Genomic DNA, 15,969 nt, shown 5'->3' on the forward strand with positions numbered 1-15,969 from the left:
TTAACTTCTAGGTGAGTGTCTATAGAGGACAAAATGTAGACTGGTCCCAGATCTGTTTGTACTGTCTTGCAAACTCCTGTGGCCATTGGGACTAGCTTTGGGATCAAGTTAAGAAATGTTGTCGGTACTATGCATGTTTCTTTGGACTTCTAAATATTCCTTTGTCTTCTTACTGTTCCTTCCCTTGCTCCAAACAGCTGATGCATACTGATTGAACTCTGAATAGCATAATGATAATTGACTTTTTTTGACCCCATCGACCCGTGTTTAACCTGTCTGGTACGGACGTGGTCAGAGCTCTGATCGTAGAATACAACGGGTGTAGACAACGGGGCCTACTTTGTAATTGTTAGTCTTTCAATTCTCGAGCAAGTCAGATGCATGCATTTGATTGGCTACTGTTCTATCTTGTGAAGATGCTGGAGGAAACAGGTCCAAAAGTATCTATATCCACAGTAAAAAAAGTGCTATATTGACATAACCTAAAAGGCCGCTCAGCAAAGAAGCCACTGCTCCAAAACCGCCATAAAAAAGCCAGACTATGGTTTGCAACTGCACATTGGGACAAAGATCGTACTTTTTGGAGAAATATCATCTGGTCTGATGAAACAAAAATGTAACTGTTTGGCCATAATGACCATTGTTATGTTTGGAGGAAAAAGGGGGAGACTTGCAAGCCAAAGAACACCATCCCAACCGTGAAGCACGGGGGTGGCAGGATCATGTTGTGGGGGTGCTTTGCGGCAGTAGGGACTGGTACACTTCAGAAAATAGATGGCATCACGAGGTAGAAAAATTATGTGGATATATTGAAGCAACATTTCAAGACATCAGTCAGGAAGTTAAAGCTTGGTTGCAAATGGGTCTTCCAAATGGACAATGACCCAAGGCATACTTCCAAAGTCGTGGCAAAATGGCTTAAGGACAACATGGTCAAGGTATTGGAGTGGCCATCACAAAGCCCTGACCTCAATCCTATAGAAAATTTGTGGGCAGAACTGAAAAAGTGTGTGCAAGAAAGGAGACCTACCAACCTGACTCAGTTACACCAGCTTTGTCAGGAGGAATGGTCCAAAATTCACCCAACAAATTGTGGGAAGCTTGTGGAAGGCTATCCAAAATGTTTGACCCAAGTTAAACAATTTAAAGGCAATGCTACCAAATACTAATTGAGTGTACAGTTGAGGCCAAAAGTTTTGAGAATGACACAAATATACATTTTCACCAAGTCTGCTGCCTCAGTTTGTACGATGGCAATTTGCATATACTCCAGAAAGTTATAAAGAGTGATCAGATGAATTGCAATTATTTGCAAAGTCCCTCTTTGCCATGCAAATTAACTGAATCCCAAAAAACATTTCAGCCCTGCCACAAAAGGACCAGCTGACAACATGTCAGTGATTCTCTCATTAACACAGGTGTGAGTGTTGACGAGGACAAGGCTGGAGATCACTCTGTCATTCTGATTGAGTGCAAATAACAGACTGGAAGATTGATAGGTGGTGGTGCTTGGAATCATTGTTCTTCCTCTGTCAACCATGGTTACCTGCAAGGAAACACGTGCCGTCATCTTTACTTTGAACAAAAAGGCACAGGCAAGGATATTGCTGCCAGTAAGATTGCACCTAAACAACAATTTATTCGATCATCAAGAACTTCAAGGAGAGCGGTTCAATTGTTGTGAAGAAGGCTTCAGGGTTCCCAAGAATGTCCAGCAAGCTCCAGGACCATCTCTTAAAGTTGATTCAGCTGCGGGATCGGGGCACAACCAGTATAGAGCTTGCTCAGGAGTGGCAGCAGACAGGAGTAAGTGCATCTGCACGCACAGTGAGGCGAAGACTTTTGGAGGGTGGCCTGGTGTCAAGATGGGCAGCAAAGAAGCCACTTCTCCCCAGGAAAAACGTCAGGGACAGACTGATATTCTGCAAAAGGTACAGGGAAAAAAGCTTGTCTGGAGAAGACAAGGTGATCGCTACCATCAGTCCTGTGTCATGCCAACAGTAAAGCATCCTGAGACCATTCATGTGTGGGGTTGCTTCTCAGCCAAGGGAGTGGGCTCACTCAACATTTTGCATAAGAACAGAGCCATGAATAAAGAATGGTACCAACACATCCCGAGAGCAACTTCTCAAACCATCCAGAAACAGTTTGGGGATGAACAATGCGTTTTCCAGCATGATGGAGCACCTTTCCATAAGGCAAACGTGAAAACTAAGTGGCTCGGGGAACAAAACATTGATATTTTGGGGCCATGGCCAGGAAACTCCCCAGACCTTAATCCCATTGAGAACTTTTGGTCAATCCTCAAGAGACGGGTGGACAAACAAAAACTCACAAATTCTGACAAACTCCAAGCATTTATTATGCAAGAATGGGCTGCCATCAGTCAGGATGTGGCCCAGAAGTTAATTGACAGCATTCCATGGTGGATTGAAGAGGTCTTGCAAAAGAAGGGTCAACACTGCAAATATTGACTCTCTGCATCAACTTCATGTAATTGTCAATAAAAGCCTTTGACATGAAATGCTTGTAATTCTACTTCAGTATTCCAGAGTAACCTCTGACAAAAATATCTAAAGACAGTGAAGCAGCAAACTTAGTGGAAATTAATATTTGTGTCATTCTCAAAACTTTTGGTCACAACTGTATATACATTTCTGACCAACTGAGAATGTGATGAAATAAATAAAAGCTGAAATAAATCATTCTCTCCACTCTTATTCTGACATTTCACATTCTTAAAATAAAGTGGGGATCCTAACTGACCTAAGACGGGAGTTTTTACTAGTATTAAATGTCAGGAATTGTGAAATACTGAGTTTAAATGTATTTGGCTAAGGTGTATGTGAACTTCCAACTTCACCTGTATTAGGAAAATAGCACTAACACCTGTCTGAGTTCCCCTACTGTAGCTGGATGTCTCTCCATCAAGGTCTGTACAGGAGCCACATCCGCTGTGTCTATGGTTTAACCGTCTTTTGATGCCATCCTGCCTAGGAACCTCACTTTAGCCCTGAACGTCACCTTGATGTCCTCCTCTAGAGCAGTGGTAGTCACAAATCGGCAGAATTCAATCACTGAGAGAGCCGCCGCGTTAACCTCAAATTGAAATAACATACCTCAATTAAGAAGTTTTGTCTGCTAATGTAATATTTTATAAAAATACACTCCAAATGCAGCACATAAAACAAATAGCCATGTATAAACACACCTATTGAAGAGCAACCTGCTTAATAACCTGATGAGTGGAGGTATACCTGCTGTACCTTGACTCTTCACATAAAACAAATAGGCCTAGCTGTGTTAAAAACACACCTATTGAAGAGCAACCTGCTTAATAACCTGATGAGTGAAGGTGTACCTGCTGTACCTTGACTCTTCACATAAAACAAATAGCCATGTATAAACACACCTATTGAAGAGCAACCTGCTTAATAGTATGATTAGCAGAATTGTGCCTGCTGCTCCTTGATACTCCTCATACAATACTGTGTCATTGCAATCATTGTAATGCAGTACAGGTGTGCATTGGTCAGTCTGTTCGTGTTTTTCTCTTCACAATGTTCATGGTTGAAAATGTTGATTCACAAGTATATGTGCTCACAAAAAAGGACATAAATTTTTAGCACACACTGCTTCAGAGCTGGGTACTCTGTGTCAGGGACCATGTTCCAGAAGTGGGAAAGACCGGTTCCCATCTCAGCTTTCAGGGTGTCATTTCCCAGAAGCTAAACAACTTCACATTCCACTGCAGCACGGTCAGGGGAGAGGCCTGTGATAACTGGGGCCAGAGAAGACACTGGGACTTGGAAGGGGTCTCAACGACATGGAAAAACTCATTGTACTCCTGTACATCTTGGAATCTGGATTCAAACTCCCCCCTTGGCTCCTCCAACACTTCCACAAATACATTCTAGTTGAAATTTGCAAAAGTTCTGGTCATCTGTGGTGACTGCTCTGAGTTTTGGGAAGTGCACAAACTGTCTGTCAGGTAAGAACAGTGTGGTGATTTTGTTTTGAAACGTTGTGACGACACAGCATGTTACCTACAGGGATTAAATTGAAGGGTAAAAAGTCACTCTGGGAACATCCCACTGTAAAATCGTACATTCTATTCTAAAATATATTTTGTTCACTCCCCATCCCAATTCCACCCCTGGTTATGTGGATTTTTATTCACTTGGAGATTGAGATTCAGTGCATTGGCAGGTGAGGTCAGTCAATGTGGCATACTTTATTATCCCATTCTGGATTTTCCAAGTCTGGCTTGTCTCTCCCCTTGGAGATTGAGATTCAGTGCATTGGCAGGTGAGGTCAGTCAATGTGGCATACTTAATTATCCCATTCTGGATTCTCCAAGTCTGGCTCGTCTCTCCCCTTGGTTGAGAGGCATTTGCATATTTGGGGGAGGAGACACAAACTGCTCAAGTACTCTGCCATGAGATAACCATCTCTCCTCGTTGTACATCACCAAGTCGCCATTTTCTGTCTCATACTCCTGCCGCAGTTTACGAATATGGCGAAGATTCAGTGCTATTGAAACATTAAAGTTGACCACTTGTACAAACAGCTGCATCACAATCTTCAACTCTCTGTTCTTGAGTTTTGCAACAAGTACCTCCTGATATATGATGCAAAGATACGCAGCGAAGTTGAGGATACTCTCTCTCTTTCTCATCAGCCTGACAAGTCCCTTTTCTTTGGGGCTCCATCAGGGCACACACATGCAAGATTGTACCAGTTCAGATTGTTCCCATTCATAAAGGTCTGAAGTGCATTCAACACATCCTCTCCTCCCGTTTCACTTTGCAGTAATAAGCACAATATTTATTTCCGATAAGACGTATCTTTAGGGGACCGGAACCATACGCATAACTGAGCAATGTCACAAACATTTGTGCTTTCGTCAAATGCTAAGCTGAAACACGGAGCCAGTGATGTATCCTCGTTTAGCTGCTTACCAATGTATTTTCCTATATCTTCAACCCTTCTTATCAAGGTTGTGTAAGAAAGATGAAGTTAATGTATTTGTGCTTTAGAATTGCATGTTTGCTAGTGAAGCATGTTTGCTAGTGAAGCACATTATTTATGCTGAACACAAAAAGCACTCTTTCACTATGTCTGCAAAAGGGTAAAGGCCTTCTTATGCCTAGCCAAGAAGCATGTAATCTCATGTCCATTTCTCAGCAGCAGAGGTTGATCTGTTCATCAAAAGTTGCTGTCCTTTCAGCAAAGCTAATTTACCCCTTTTAAAAACTGTGCATGTCTTCTTGACAATTAAACAAAGTCGGTTTGTGGCATGAAGTACAAAGAGAAATCATGTCCATTTTTATTGAAACACATTTTTACGGTTGGCTTGTCACTCATTCAACTGACAAGCTAGCGTGGGAACTACAGCAGTGAGAGCTCGTGAAGCAACCACTAGAGCGAGCGGCCCCTTCTGCTGGACAACCAGCACAACCACACTACTATAAATAAATGATTAGCTAGAAATGAAAGTTGACCATATATTTCAGACTTGCTTACGAGCCTTTCCAAACAATGCAGTAAAAAACCATGGAAAAAAAGTAATAAAAACCAGAATAATAAAATACACAACAACTAAGCTTTACACTGAGTGTACAAACCATTAGAAACACTTGTTCTTTCCATGACATCGACTGACCACCAGGTGAATCCAGGTGAAAGATACTATCCCTTATTGATATCACTTGTTAAATCCACTTCAAATCACAGTAAATGAACGGGAGGAGTTAGGTAAAAACATATATATATGTTTAAGCCTGGAGACAATTGAGGCATTGATTGTGTATGTGTGCCACTCAGAGGGTGAATGAGCAAGACAAAATATTTAAGTGTCTTTGAACGGGGTACGGTAGTAGGTGCCAGACGCACCGGTTTTAGAGTGTCAAGAACTGCAACGCTGCTGGCTTTTTCACACTCAACAGATTCCAGTGTGTATCAACAATGGTTCAAAACTCAAAGGACATCCAGCCAACTTGACACAACTGTGGGAAGCATTGGAAACAACATGGGCCAGTATCCCTGTGGAACACCTTTGAAAAATTGTAGAGTCCATGCCCGACCAATTGAGGCTGTTCTGCGGGGAAAAGGGAGTGCAACTCAATATTAGGAAGATGTTCAGAATTGTTTATACATGGAGTACAAGTACCAGATCAATGTGCAGGGGAATGAGGTATTTGAGATATACGTGAACATGAAGGCAGGGTTAAGTGACAAGGAATCAGGATTGTAAATAATAACAATAGTTTAAAAACAAAAGAACAGAGAAGGAGACTCAAGAGCGTTGGGCTAGTAACCGAAAAGTCGCTAGTTTGAAATCCCGAGCCGACTAGGTGAAAACTCTGAGGATGTGCCCTTGAGCAAGGCACTTAACCCCAATTGCTCCTGTAGGTCGAGAGTGTCTGCTAAATTACTAAAATGTACATGTAAAATGAGTAGCAGCAGCATATGATGAGTGGAAAAGTGTGTGTGAGTGTGAATGTATGTGTGTTTGTGTTGTCGGTATACGTGTATGTGTTTTCATGTGTGAACGTGTGTGGGTTTTATGTTAGACTGTCAGTGTAGTGTGTGTTAATATAGTTTGTGCATATACACTACCGTTCAAAAGTTTGGGGTCACTTAGAAATGTCCTCGTTTGTGAAAGAAAATTACATTTTTTGTCCATTAAAATAACATCAAATTGATCAGAATTACATTGTAGACATTGTTAATGTTGTAAATGCCTATTGTAGCTGGATACGGCTGATTTTTTATGCAATATCTGCATAGGCGTACAGAGGCCCATTATTAGCAACCAATGTTCTAATGGCACATTGTGTTAGCTTATCCAAGTTTATAATTTGAAAAGGCTAATTGATCATTAGAAAATAATTTTGTAATTATGTTAGCACAGCTGAAAACTGTTGTCCTGATTAAAGAAGCAATACAACTGGCCTTCTTTAGACTAGTTGAGTGTCTGGAGCAATCAGCATTTGTGGGTTTGATTACAGGCTCAAAAAGGCCAGAAACAAAGAATTTCTTCTGAAACCCGTCAGTCTATTCTTGTTCTGAGAAATGTTCTGAGAAATGAAGGCTATTCCATGCGAGAAATTACCAAAACATACAACACTGTATACTACTCCCATCACAGAACAGCGCAAACTGTCTCTAACCAGAATAGAAAGAGGAGTGGGAGGCCCCGGTGCACAACTGAGCAAGAGGACAAGTAATAGTTGCTAGTTTGAGAAACAGACTCACAAGTCCTCAATTGGCAGCTTCATTAAATAGTACCCACAAAACACCAGTCTCAATGACAACAGTGAAGAGGTGACTCCGGGATGCTGGCCTTCTAGGCAGAGTTGCAAAGAAAAAGCCATATCTCAGACAGACCAATACAATATTAAGATGGACAAGAGAACACAGACACTGGACAGAGACACTCTGATTATAAACAGAGAGTAGCAGCAGAGTAAAAGAGGTGTATGGGTAGCCCTTTGATTAGCTGTTCAGGAGTCTAATGGCTTGGGGGATGAAGCTGTTAAGAAGCCTTTAGGACCTAGACTTTACGCTCCAGTACCGCTTGCTGTGCGGTAGGAGAGAGAACAGTCTATGACTAGGGTGGCTGGAGTCATTGGCAAATTTTAGGGCCTTCCACTGAGAATGCCTGATATAGAGGTCCTAGATGGCAGGAAGCTTGGCCCCAGCGATGTACTGGGCCGTAAGCACTACCCCCTGTAGTGCCTTGCGGTCAGAGGCCAAGCAGTTGCCATACCAGGCAGTGATGCCACCAGTCAGGAAGTTAGTTGAGGTAATATGTACATGTAGGTAGAGTTATTAAAGTTACTATGCATAGATGCCAACTGAGAGTAGCAGTTGTGTAAAGAGGGGGTGAGAAGGGAGGTGAACTGCAAATAGTCTGGGTAGTCACTAGATGTTCAGGAGTCTTATGGCTTGGAGGTAGAAGTTGTTTAGAAGCCTCTTGGACCTAGACTTGGCACTCAGGTACCACTTGTCGTGCGGTAGCAGAGAGACCAGTCTATGACTAGGGTGGCTGGAGTCACCCTAGTCATGGACTTTTAGGGCTTTCCTCTGACACCGCCTGGTATAGAGGTCCTGGATGGCAGGAAGCTTGGCCCCAGTGAAGTACTGGGTGCCTTGCGGTCGGAGGCCGATCAGTTGCCATACCAGTCAGTGATGCAACCAATGGTGCAGCAGTAGAACCTTTTCAGGATCTGAGGACCCATGCCAAATATTTTCAGTCTGCTGAGGGAGAATAGGTTTGTTGTGCCCTCTTCATGACTGTCTTGGTGTGCATGGACCATGTTAGTTTGTTGGTGATGTGGACACGAAGGAACTTGAAGCTCTCAGCCTGCTCCACTACAGCCCCGTCGAGGTGAATTGGGCCGTGTTCGGCCCTCCTTTTCATGTAGTCCAAAATCATCTCCTTTGTCTTGCTCACGTTGAGGGACAAGTTGTTGTCCTGTCACAACACTGATAGGTCTCTGATCTCCTCCCTATAGGGAGTGTATATGCACAAACTATATTAACACACACTACACTGACAGTCTAACACCACTGTTGGTGATCAGGCCTACCACCGTTAATGTCGTCAGCAAACTTAATGATGTTGTTGGAGTCGTGCTTGGCCATGCAGTCGTGGGTGAACATGTGGTACAAGAGAGGACTAAGCATGCAGACCTGAGGCCCCTGTGTTGAGGATCAACATGACAGATGTGTTGTTGCCTACCCTTACTACCTGGGGGCGACCCATCAGGAAGTCCAGGATCCAGTTGCAGAGGGAGGTGTTTAGTCCCAGGATCCTTAGCTTAGTGATGAGCTTTATGGGCACAATATTGTTGAACACTGAGCTGTAGTCAGAGACTTGTCAGTGTGGTGCCATGATAACAACCTCTCCCTTAACGTGATGAAGACCAAGGAGATGTTTGTGGACAACAGGAAAAGGTGGGCCGAGCACGCCCCCATTCTCATCGATTGTGTCCACATCACCAAAAAACTATCACGGTCTAAACACACCAAGACATTCGTGAAGAGGGCACGACCACTCCTATTCCCCCTCAGTAGACTGAAAAGATTTCCTCAAAATGTTCTACAGCATAGAGCATCCTGACCGGTTGCCTCCGACCAAAAGGCACTTCAAAGGGTAGTGCGTAAGCCCAGTACATCACTGGTGCCAAGCTTCCTGACATCCAGGACCTATTAACTAGGCGGTGTCAGAGGAAGGGCAACATTTCTTCCCAAAGACTCCAGTCACCCAAGTCATAGACTGTTTTCTCTGCTACCGCTCGGCAAGCAGTACCAGAAGGCCAAGTCTAGGTCCAAATGGCTCCTTAGTAACTTCTACTCCCAAGCAGTACCAGAAGGCCAAGTCTAGGTCCAAATGGCTCCTTAGTAACTTCTACTCCCAAGCAGTACCAGAAGGCCAAGTCTAGGTCCAAATGGCTCCTTAGTAACTTCTACTCCCAAGCAGTAAGACTGCTAAACAATGAATCAAAAGGCCACCCCAACTATTTGCATTGACACCCCCCACTTTTGTTTTTAGACTGCTGCTACTCACTGTTTATTATCTATTTAGAGTCACTTTATAGTCACCTCATTATCGTTATTTTATTGTGTAACTTTTTTTTGTTTGTTTTGTAAATATTTTCTTAACTCTATTTTCTTAAACTGCATTGTTGGTTAAAAGCCCTTACGTAAGCATTTCACGGTAAGGTCTACAACTGTTGTATTTGGCGCAATTGACAAATAATTTTTGATTTGTCAATTGATTTGTAGCTGATTTGACCTAGAGTAATCCAGCTACGTCTCTGCAAGACATATAATATTGCAGCTTTTCAAGTCTTTGATAGGAGACTCTCGAACAAAACTCATCCATCTTGTTCTCAAGTGACTGGACATTTGGCAATAGAACGTAGGGGAGTGCTGGCCGATATTCTCTTCGGCTCAACCTCACCAGGATGCCGGCACGTTTTGGTAGCCCATGAAACAAAGGAATGGGTCTGGTATGAACAAGGGAACAGCAAAGTTGCAGTTGAAGTCAGATTTAAAGTCAAAATCAAGGTTAGTAACTGTCTATCTTATGTCCAGAGGTTATTGGCAGTCATACAGTGGCAAGAAAAAGCATGTGAACTCTTTGGAATTATCTGGATTTCTGCATAAATTGGTCATCAAATTTGTTCTGATCATCATCTAAGTCACAACAATAGACAAACAGAACAGTCTACACAAATTATTGTATTTTTCTTGTCTATATTGAATACATCATTTAAAGATTCACAGTGTAGATCGGAAAAATGTGAAACCCAAGGCTAATGACTTCTCCAAAAAGCTAATTGGAGTCAGGAGTCAGCTAACCTGGAGTCCAATCAATGAGAAGAGATTGGTGACGTTGGTTAGAGCTGCCTTGCCCTATTAAAAACACTCACAAAATGTGAGTTTGCTATTCACAAGAAGCATTGCCTGATGTGAACCATGAGTCGAACAAAATAGATCTCAGAAGACCTAAGATTAAGAATTGTTGACTTAATGCTGAAAAGGGTTACAAAAGTATCTCTGATGTTCATCAGTCCACGGTAAGACACATTGTCTATAAATGGAGAAAGTTCAGCACTGTTGCTACTCTCCCTAGGAGTGGCCGTCCTGCAAGGATGACTGCAAGAACACAGCGCAGAATGCTCAATGAGGTTAAGAAGAATCCTAGAGTGTCAGCTAAAGACTTACAGAAATCTCTGGAACATGTTAACATCTCTGATGACTAAACATGCTAACATCTCTGTTGACTAAACAAGAATGTTGTTCATGGGAGGGCACCACAGAAGAAGATACTGTTGTCCAGAAAAACATTGCTGCACGTCTGGAGTTTGCAAAAGTGCACCTGGATGTTCCACAGCGCTACTGGCAAAATATTCTGTGGACAGATGAAACTACAGTTGAGTTGTTTGGAAGGAACACACAACAAAAAAAATGGCACAGCACACCAACATCAAAACCTCATCCCAACTGTAAAGTATTGTGGAGGGAGCATCATGGTTTGGGGCTGCTTTGCTGCCTCAGGGCCTGGACAGCTTGACATCATCAACAGAAAAAATGAATTCCGAAGTTTATCAAGACATTTTGCAGGAGAATGTTAGGCTATCTGTCTGCCAATTGAAGCTCAACAGAAGTTAGGTGGTGCAACAGGACAACGACCCAAATCAAAGTAAATCAACAACAGAATGGCTTCAACAGAAGAAAATACGCCTTCTGGAGTGGCCCAGAGTCCTGACCTCAACCAGATTAAGATGCTGTGGCATGACCTCAATAGAGCAGTTGACACCAGACATCCCAAGAATATTGCTGAACTCAAACAGTTTTGTAAAGAGGAATGGTCCAAAATTCCTTCTGACCATTGTGCAGGTCTGATCCGCAACGACAGAAAATGTTTGGTGAGGTTATTGATGCCAAAGGAGGGTCAACCAGCTATTAAATCCAGGGGTTCACATACTTGTTCCACCCTGCACTGTGAATGTTTACACGGTGTGTTCAGTAAAGACATGAAAACGTATAACTGTTTGTGTGTTATTAGTTTAAGCAGACTGTGTTTGTCTATTGTTGTGACCTAGATGAAGTTCAGATCAAATTTTATGACCAATTTATGCAGAAATCCAGGTATTTCCAAAGGGTTCACATACTTTTTCTCTCCACTGTATGAACGTTATGTATAAAAAAAAATGTTTAGATAAACACAAAACAAGTAATTAAATAGCAAAAACGGGTTGGAACTCGTAAATGACAGAGATGTGTGACATCTTTTTTTCAGAGGTACTGACTCTGGACATGCCATCCTTTTCCTTCTCTTCTTTTTGTTATTTTCCCCTCCACACCATGAGGCTACCCTGGGGCGGCAGGGTAGGCTAGTTGTTAGAGCGGTGGACTAGTAACCGGAAGGTTGCAAGTTCAAATCCCCGAGCTGACAAGGTAAAAATCTGTCGTTCTGCCCCTGAACAGGCAGTTAACCCACTGTTCCCAGGCCGTCATTGAAAATAAGAATTTGTTCTTAACTGACTTGCCTAGTTAAATAAAGGTTAAAAAAATAAAAATGAATGTTCCACCATGAAAATATTTATGTATGTTTTGCTCATGTAAGTCAAGAGACATTATATACATGCAATAAAAAGTATGATTTATTGTGGTATTGTGTAGAAATGCTTTACAATTTAAATTACTTATTTGAGTTATGAATTCAGTGTATTGTTAGGTATTTTGGATATTGTCGAGGCCTATATGGTCATTACTATTTTTGCGTAAGTGGAGAAAATGTAACCTTTTTTAACATTACACCTTCTGTTGAAATTAAAGTTGCCTTTAGAGTTTTACTACAAGATATGAATTACAACAATTATGTTTTTCAAATTATGCATTTTAGTAAAACAAAAATTAGGTAGATAGCCCACTTCATCTTGAAAAATAAATGAAAGGTCAAATTGAAGAAATAAAAAGCTTAGTCTTAAGTACTATATCTTTCTGATTAGACATAATTTTAGGTAAAATTATCCTTAATATTTGGACCAGAATGAGGCTCTATCTCCAGTACCTATTGTTCCTGCAGGGAGGATTCACCATCTTCATCGACTTTTATAATTTATCTGCAGATAATTGCTAAAAAGACTAACAGTATGCAAAATAGGGAGCCAAATGAGTGTCTCGCTTACCGATGTGATTTGGTAGGTTACAGTACACTGACCAGTCACTCACTTTAGTGTCACTGTCTGAGAAGTCCTGACATGGGCTACAAAGCATAGGAGAATTCAAACAAGATCTTTGGTTTACTTGTCTCAGTGCGATACTATGGACATATAACTACGTTGTATGATTTATGAATGGTAAAAGGATATAGGTTATCGACTATACTCAGTCAATTCAACACCTATAAATTGGTCAACACTGATCGTCAATCAAAGCACAGTAAATAGCATATGAACCATTACTCCGTAACATGTAGCATAGATATAGGTCTGAAGGAGTTTGAGTCTAGAGTGTCTCACCCATTGAAGAGGGGGATGACCGCGGCAGCATTCCAATCTTTGGGAATCTCAGAGGATCCAGATTGGGTCCAGATTGTCTCGCCCGGCTGATTTGTAGGGTTCCAGATTTTGCAGCTCTTCCAGAACATCAGCTAGCTGGATTTGGGTGAAGGAGAAATGGGGGAGGCTTGGGGAGGCTTGGGGGAGTTGCTGTGGGGGTAGCCAGGTGGAAAGCATGGCCAGACGTAGAAAAATGCTTATTGAAATGCTCAATTATAGTGGATTTATCGGTGGTTTCCTAGCCTCAGCGCAGTGGGCAGCTAGGATGAGGTGCTCTTAATCTCCATCGACTTTACAGTGTCCCAGACCATTTTTGAGTTTGTGTTACAGGATGCAAATTTCTGCTTGAAAAAGCTAGCCTTAGCTTTCCTAACTGCCTGTGTATATTGGTCCCTAACTGCCCTGAAAAGTTACATATCACTGGGGGCTATTCGATGCTAATGCAGAACGCCTCAGGATATTTTTGTGCTGGTCAAGGGCAGTCAGGTCTGGAGAAAACCAAGGGCTATATCTGTTCCTGGTTCTAAATTTTTTGAATGGGGCATGCTTATTTAAGATGGTAAGGAAGGCACTTTTAAAGAATAACTAGGCATCTTCTACTGATGGGATGAGGTCAATATCCTTCCTGGATACCCGGGCCAGGTCGATTAGAAAGTGTTTTAGGGAGCGTTTGACAGCGATGAGGGGTGGTCGTTTGACCACAGACCCATTACGGATGCAGGCAATGAGGCAGTGATCGCTGAGATCTTGGTTGAAAACAGCAGAGGTGTATTTGGAGGGCAAGTTGGTTAGGATGATATCTATGAGGGTGCCCGTGTTTATGGATTTGGAGTTGTACATGTTGGGTTCATTGATAATTTGTGTGAGGACATCATGCTTAGATTGGATAGCCGGGGTGTTAAGCATATCCCAGTTTAGGTCACCTAGCAGCATGAGCTCTGAAGATAGATGGGAGGCAATCAGTTCACATATGGTGTCCAGAGCACAGCTGGGGGCAGAGGGTTGTCTATAGCAAGCGGCAACGGTGTGAGACTTGGGTTTTTAAAAGTAGAAGCTCAAATTGTTTGGGTACAGGAATGGAGAGTAAGACAGAACTCTGAAAGCTATCTCTGCAGTAGATTGCAACACTGCCCCCTTTGGCAGTTCTATCTTGTCGGAAAATGTTATAGTTAGGGATGGAAATGTCAGGGTTTTTGGTAGTTTTCCTAAGCCAGGATTCACATACGGCTAGGACATCCGGGTTGGCAGAGTGTGCTAAAGCAGTGAATAAAACATACTTAGAGAGGAGGCTTCTGATGTTAACATGCACGAAACCAAGGCTTTTACGGTTACAGAAGTCAACAAATGAGAGCACCTGGGGTGTAGGAGTGGAGCTACGCACTGCAGGGCCTGGATTAACCTCTACATCACCAGAGGAAGAGAGGAGGGGTAGGATAAGGGTACGGGCTAAAGACTATCAGAACTGGTCGTTGGAGATGGAATGGTTGCTATCTAACTGGGAGTCTCCTGAGTGAAAACATCCGAAGTTCTTCAAAGGTAAATGATTTAATTTGATTGCTTTTCTTATTTTCGTGAAAATGTTGCCTGCTGCCAGAACATTTTCTAGGGGTATTTATGTCCGCTGAGTTATGCTAATTCGTTTGAGGCTATGATTACGCTCCCGGATCCGGGATTGCTATTCACAAGAAGTTAAGGCATATTGAGCAGGGCTAGAGGCTATACAGTGAAATAAGACAATAATCACTAACCAGGACAGTAATGGAAAAGGCATATTGATATTAGGGAGAGGCATGCGTAGCCGAGTGATCATAGGGGTCCAGTGAGTGGTTGGGCTGGCTGGAGACATGGCGATTCAGACAGCTAGCAGGCCGGGGCTAGGAAGCTAGCCTTAGAGGGATGTTGAGATGGTGGAAAGTCTATTTTATCCTCCGCGTGTGGTAACATCGATATACCAGCCGTGACGGAATACAAATCACACAGGTAGCGGGAGGTGGGACAGACAGCAGACTGTCAAACCAGAAGTGTTTCCCGTTCATCGCTTGCTTTGTGACTGACAAGCGCCTGTCTTATCAATAGATCACTAGAATATGTCGTATGTGGTTCATTCTTGCTGGAGAGGGCTCAACTGACTTTTCTGACAAACAAATGTACATTTTTATTTGAAAAGATTTGAAATGGAAAAAGTAGCTGGATGTTACCGGCTGTTTAGCAGATGGCCAGCACTTAGGTAAAATACTGGAGAGGCGTAACCATTCCTGTGATTAAACAGTGTGTGTGTTTGTGTAATGTATGTGACATTTTGACCAGACCGGATGACAATCAGCTCAGTCTGACCTTTCAAAGTGAAATGCCCCATCGTAAAAAGATTTAAGGAATACACTGAACAAATGCCTCTCTCTTTGGGCTAATTCCTCACACAGAGGATTCTAGAAGATCCTGAAAGAAAAAAACCTGTTTGTCCCATATCAATTTGGTTTGGTAAGCCTGCAGCTTTTTCCTAAATCTTCATATAGGCATCTGGGTAAAATGCAGTCTCTTCTTCAATAAGGAGTTCGCTACAATACCTTTTGGCCTCCAAAGCAATGGACCTCTCATGGACTTTCATAATACAATACAGTCTAATTTAGTAGACACTGTTATCGAAAGGGACAATGAACCCATAGTATTGATAATGTGTTGTCCTAACGGGACTTGAACCTATTACCTTTATATTGCAAAATCTACAAAAATACTGAGTATATCATGTGAGATTTGAGCCCATAAAATTGCCAACCCTTTGGGACTTGAACCTACAACCTTGGTGTTTCCAGCACCTAATGGGACTTTAACCTACAACATTGGGGTTGCCAGCACCTTATGGGAAGAACCTACAACCTTGGTGTTTCCA

At 42.4% G+C, this 15,969-nt stretch overlaps 1 protein-coding gene across 6 annotated transcripts in view; it reads right to left on the minus strand.

The window, feature by feature from the left end:
- The window catches only part of nalcn (sodium leak channel, non-selective), a 295,191-nt gene that overhangs the window by 137,877 nt on the left and 141,345 nt on the right, over positions 1-15,969 (minus strand). The window lies entirely within an intron of this gene.

Source organism: Oncorhynchus mykiss, chromosome 22, assembly GCF_013265735.2.
Source record: "Oncorhynchus mykiss isolate Arlee chromosome 22, USDA_OmykA_1.1, whole genome shotgun sequence".
NCBI lineage: Eukaryota > Metazoa > Chordata > Actinopteri > Salmoniformes > Salmonidae > Oncorhynchus > Oncorhynchus mykiss.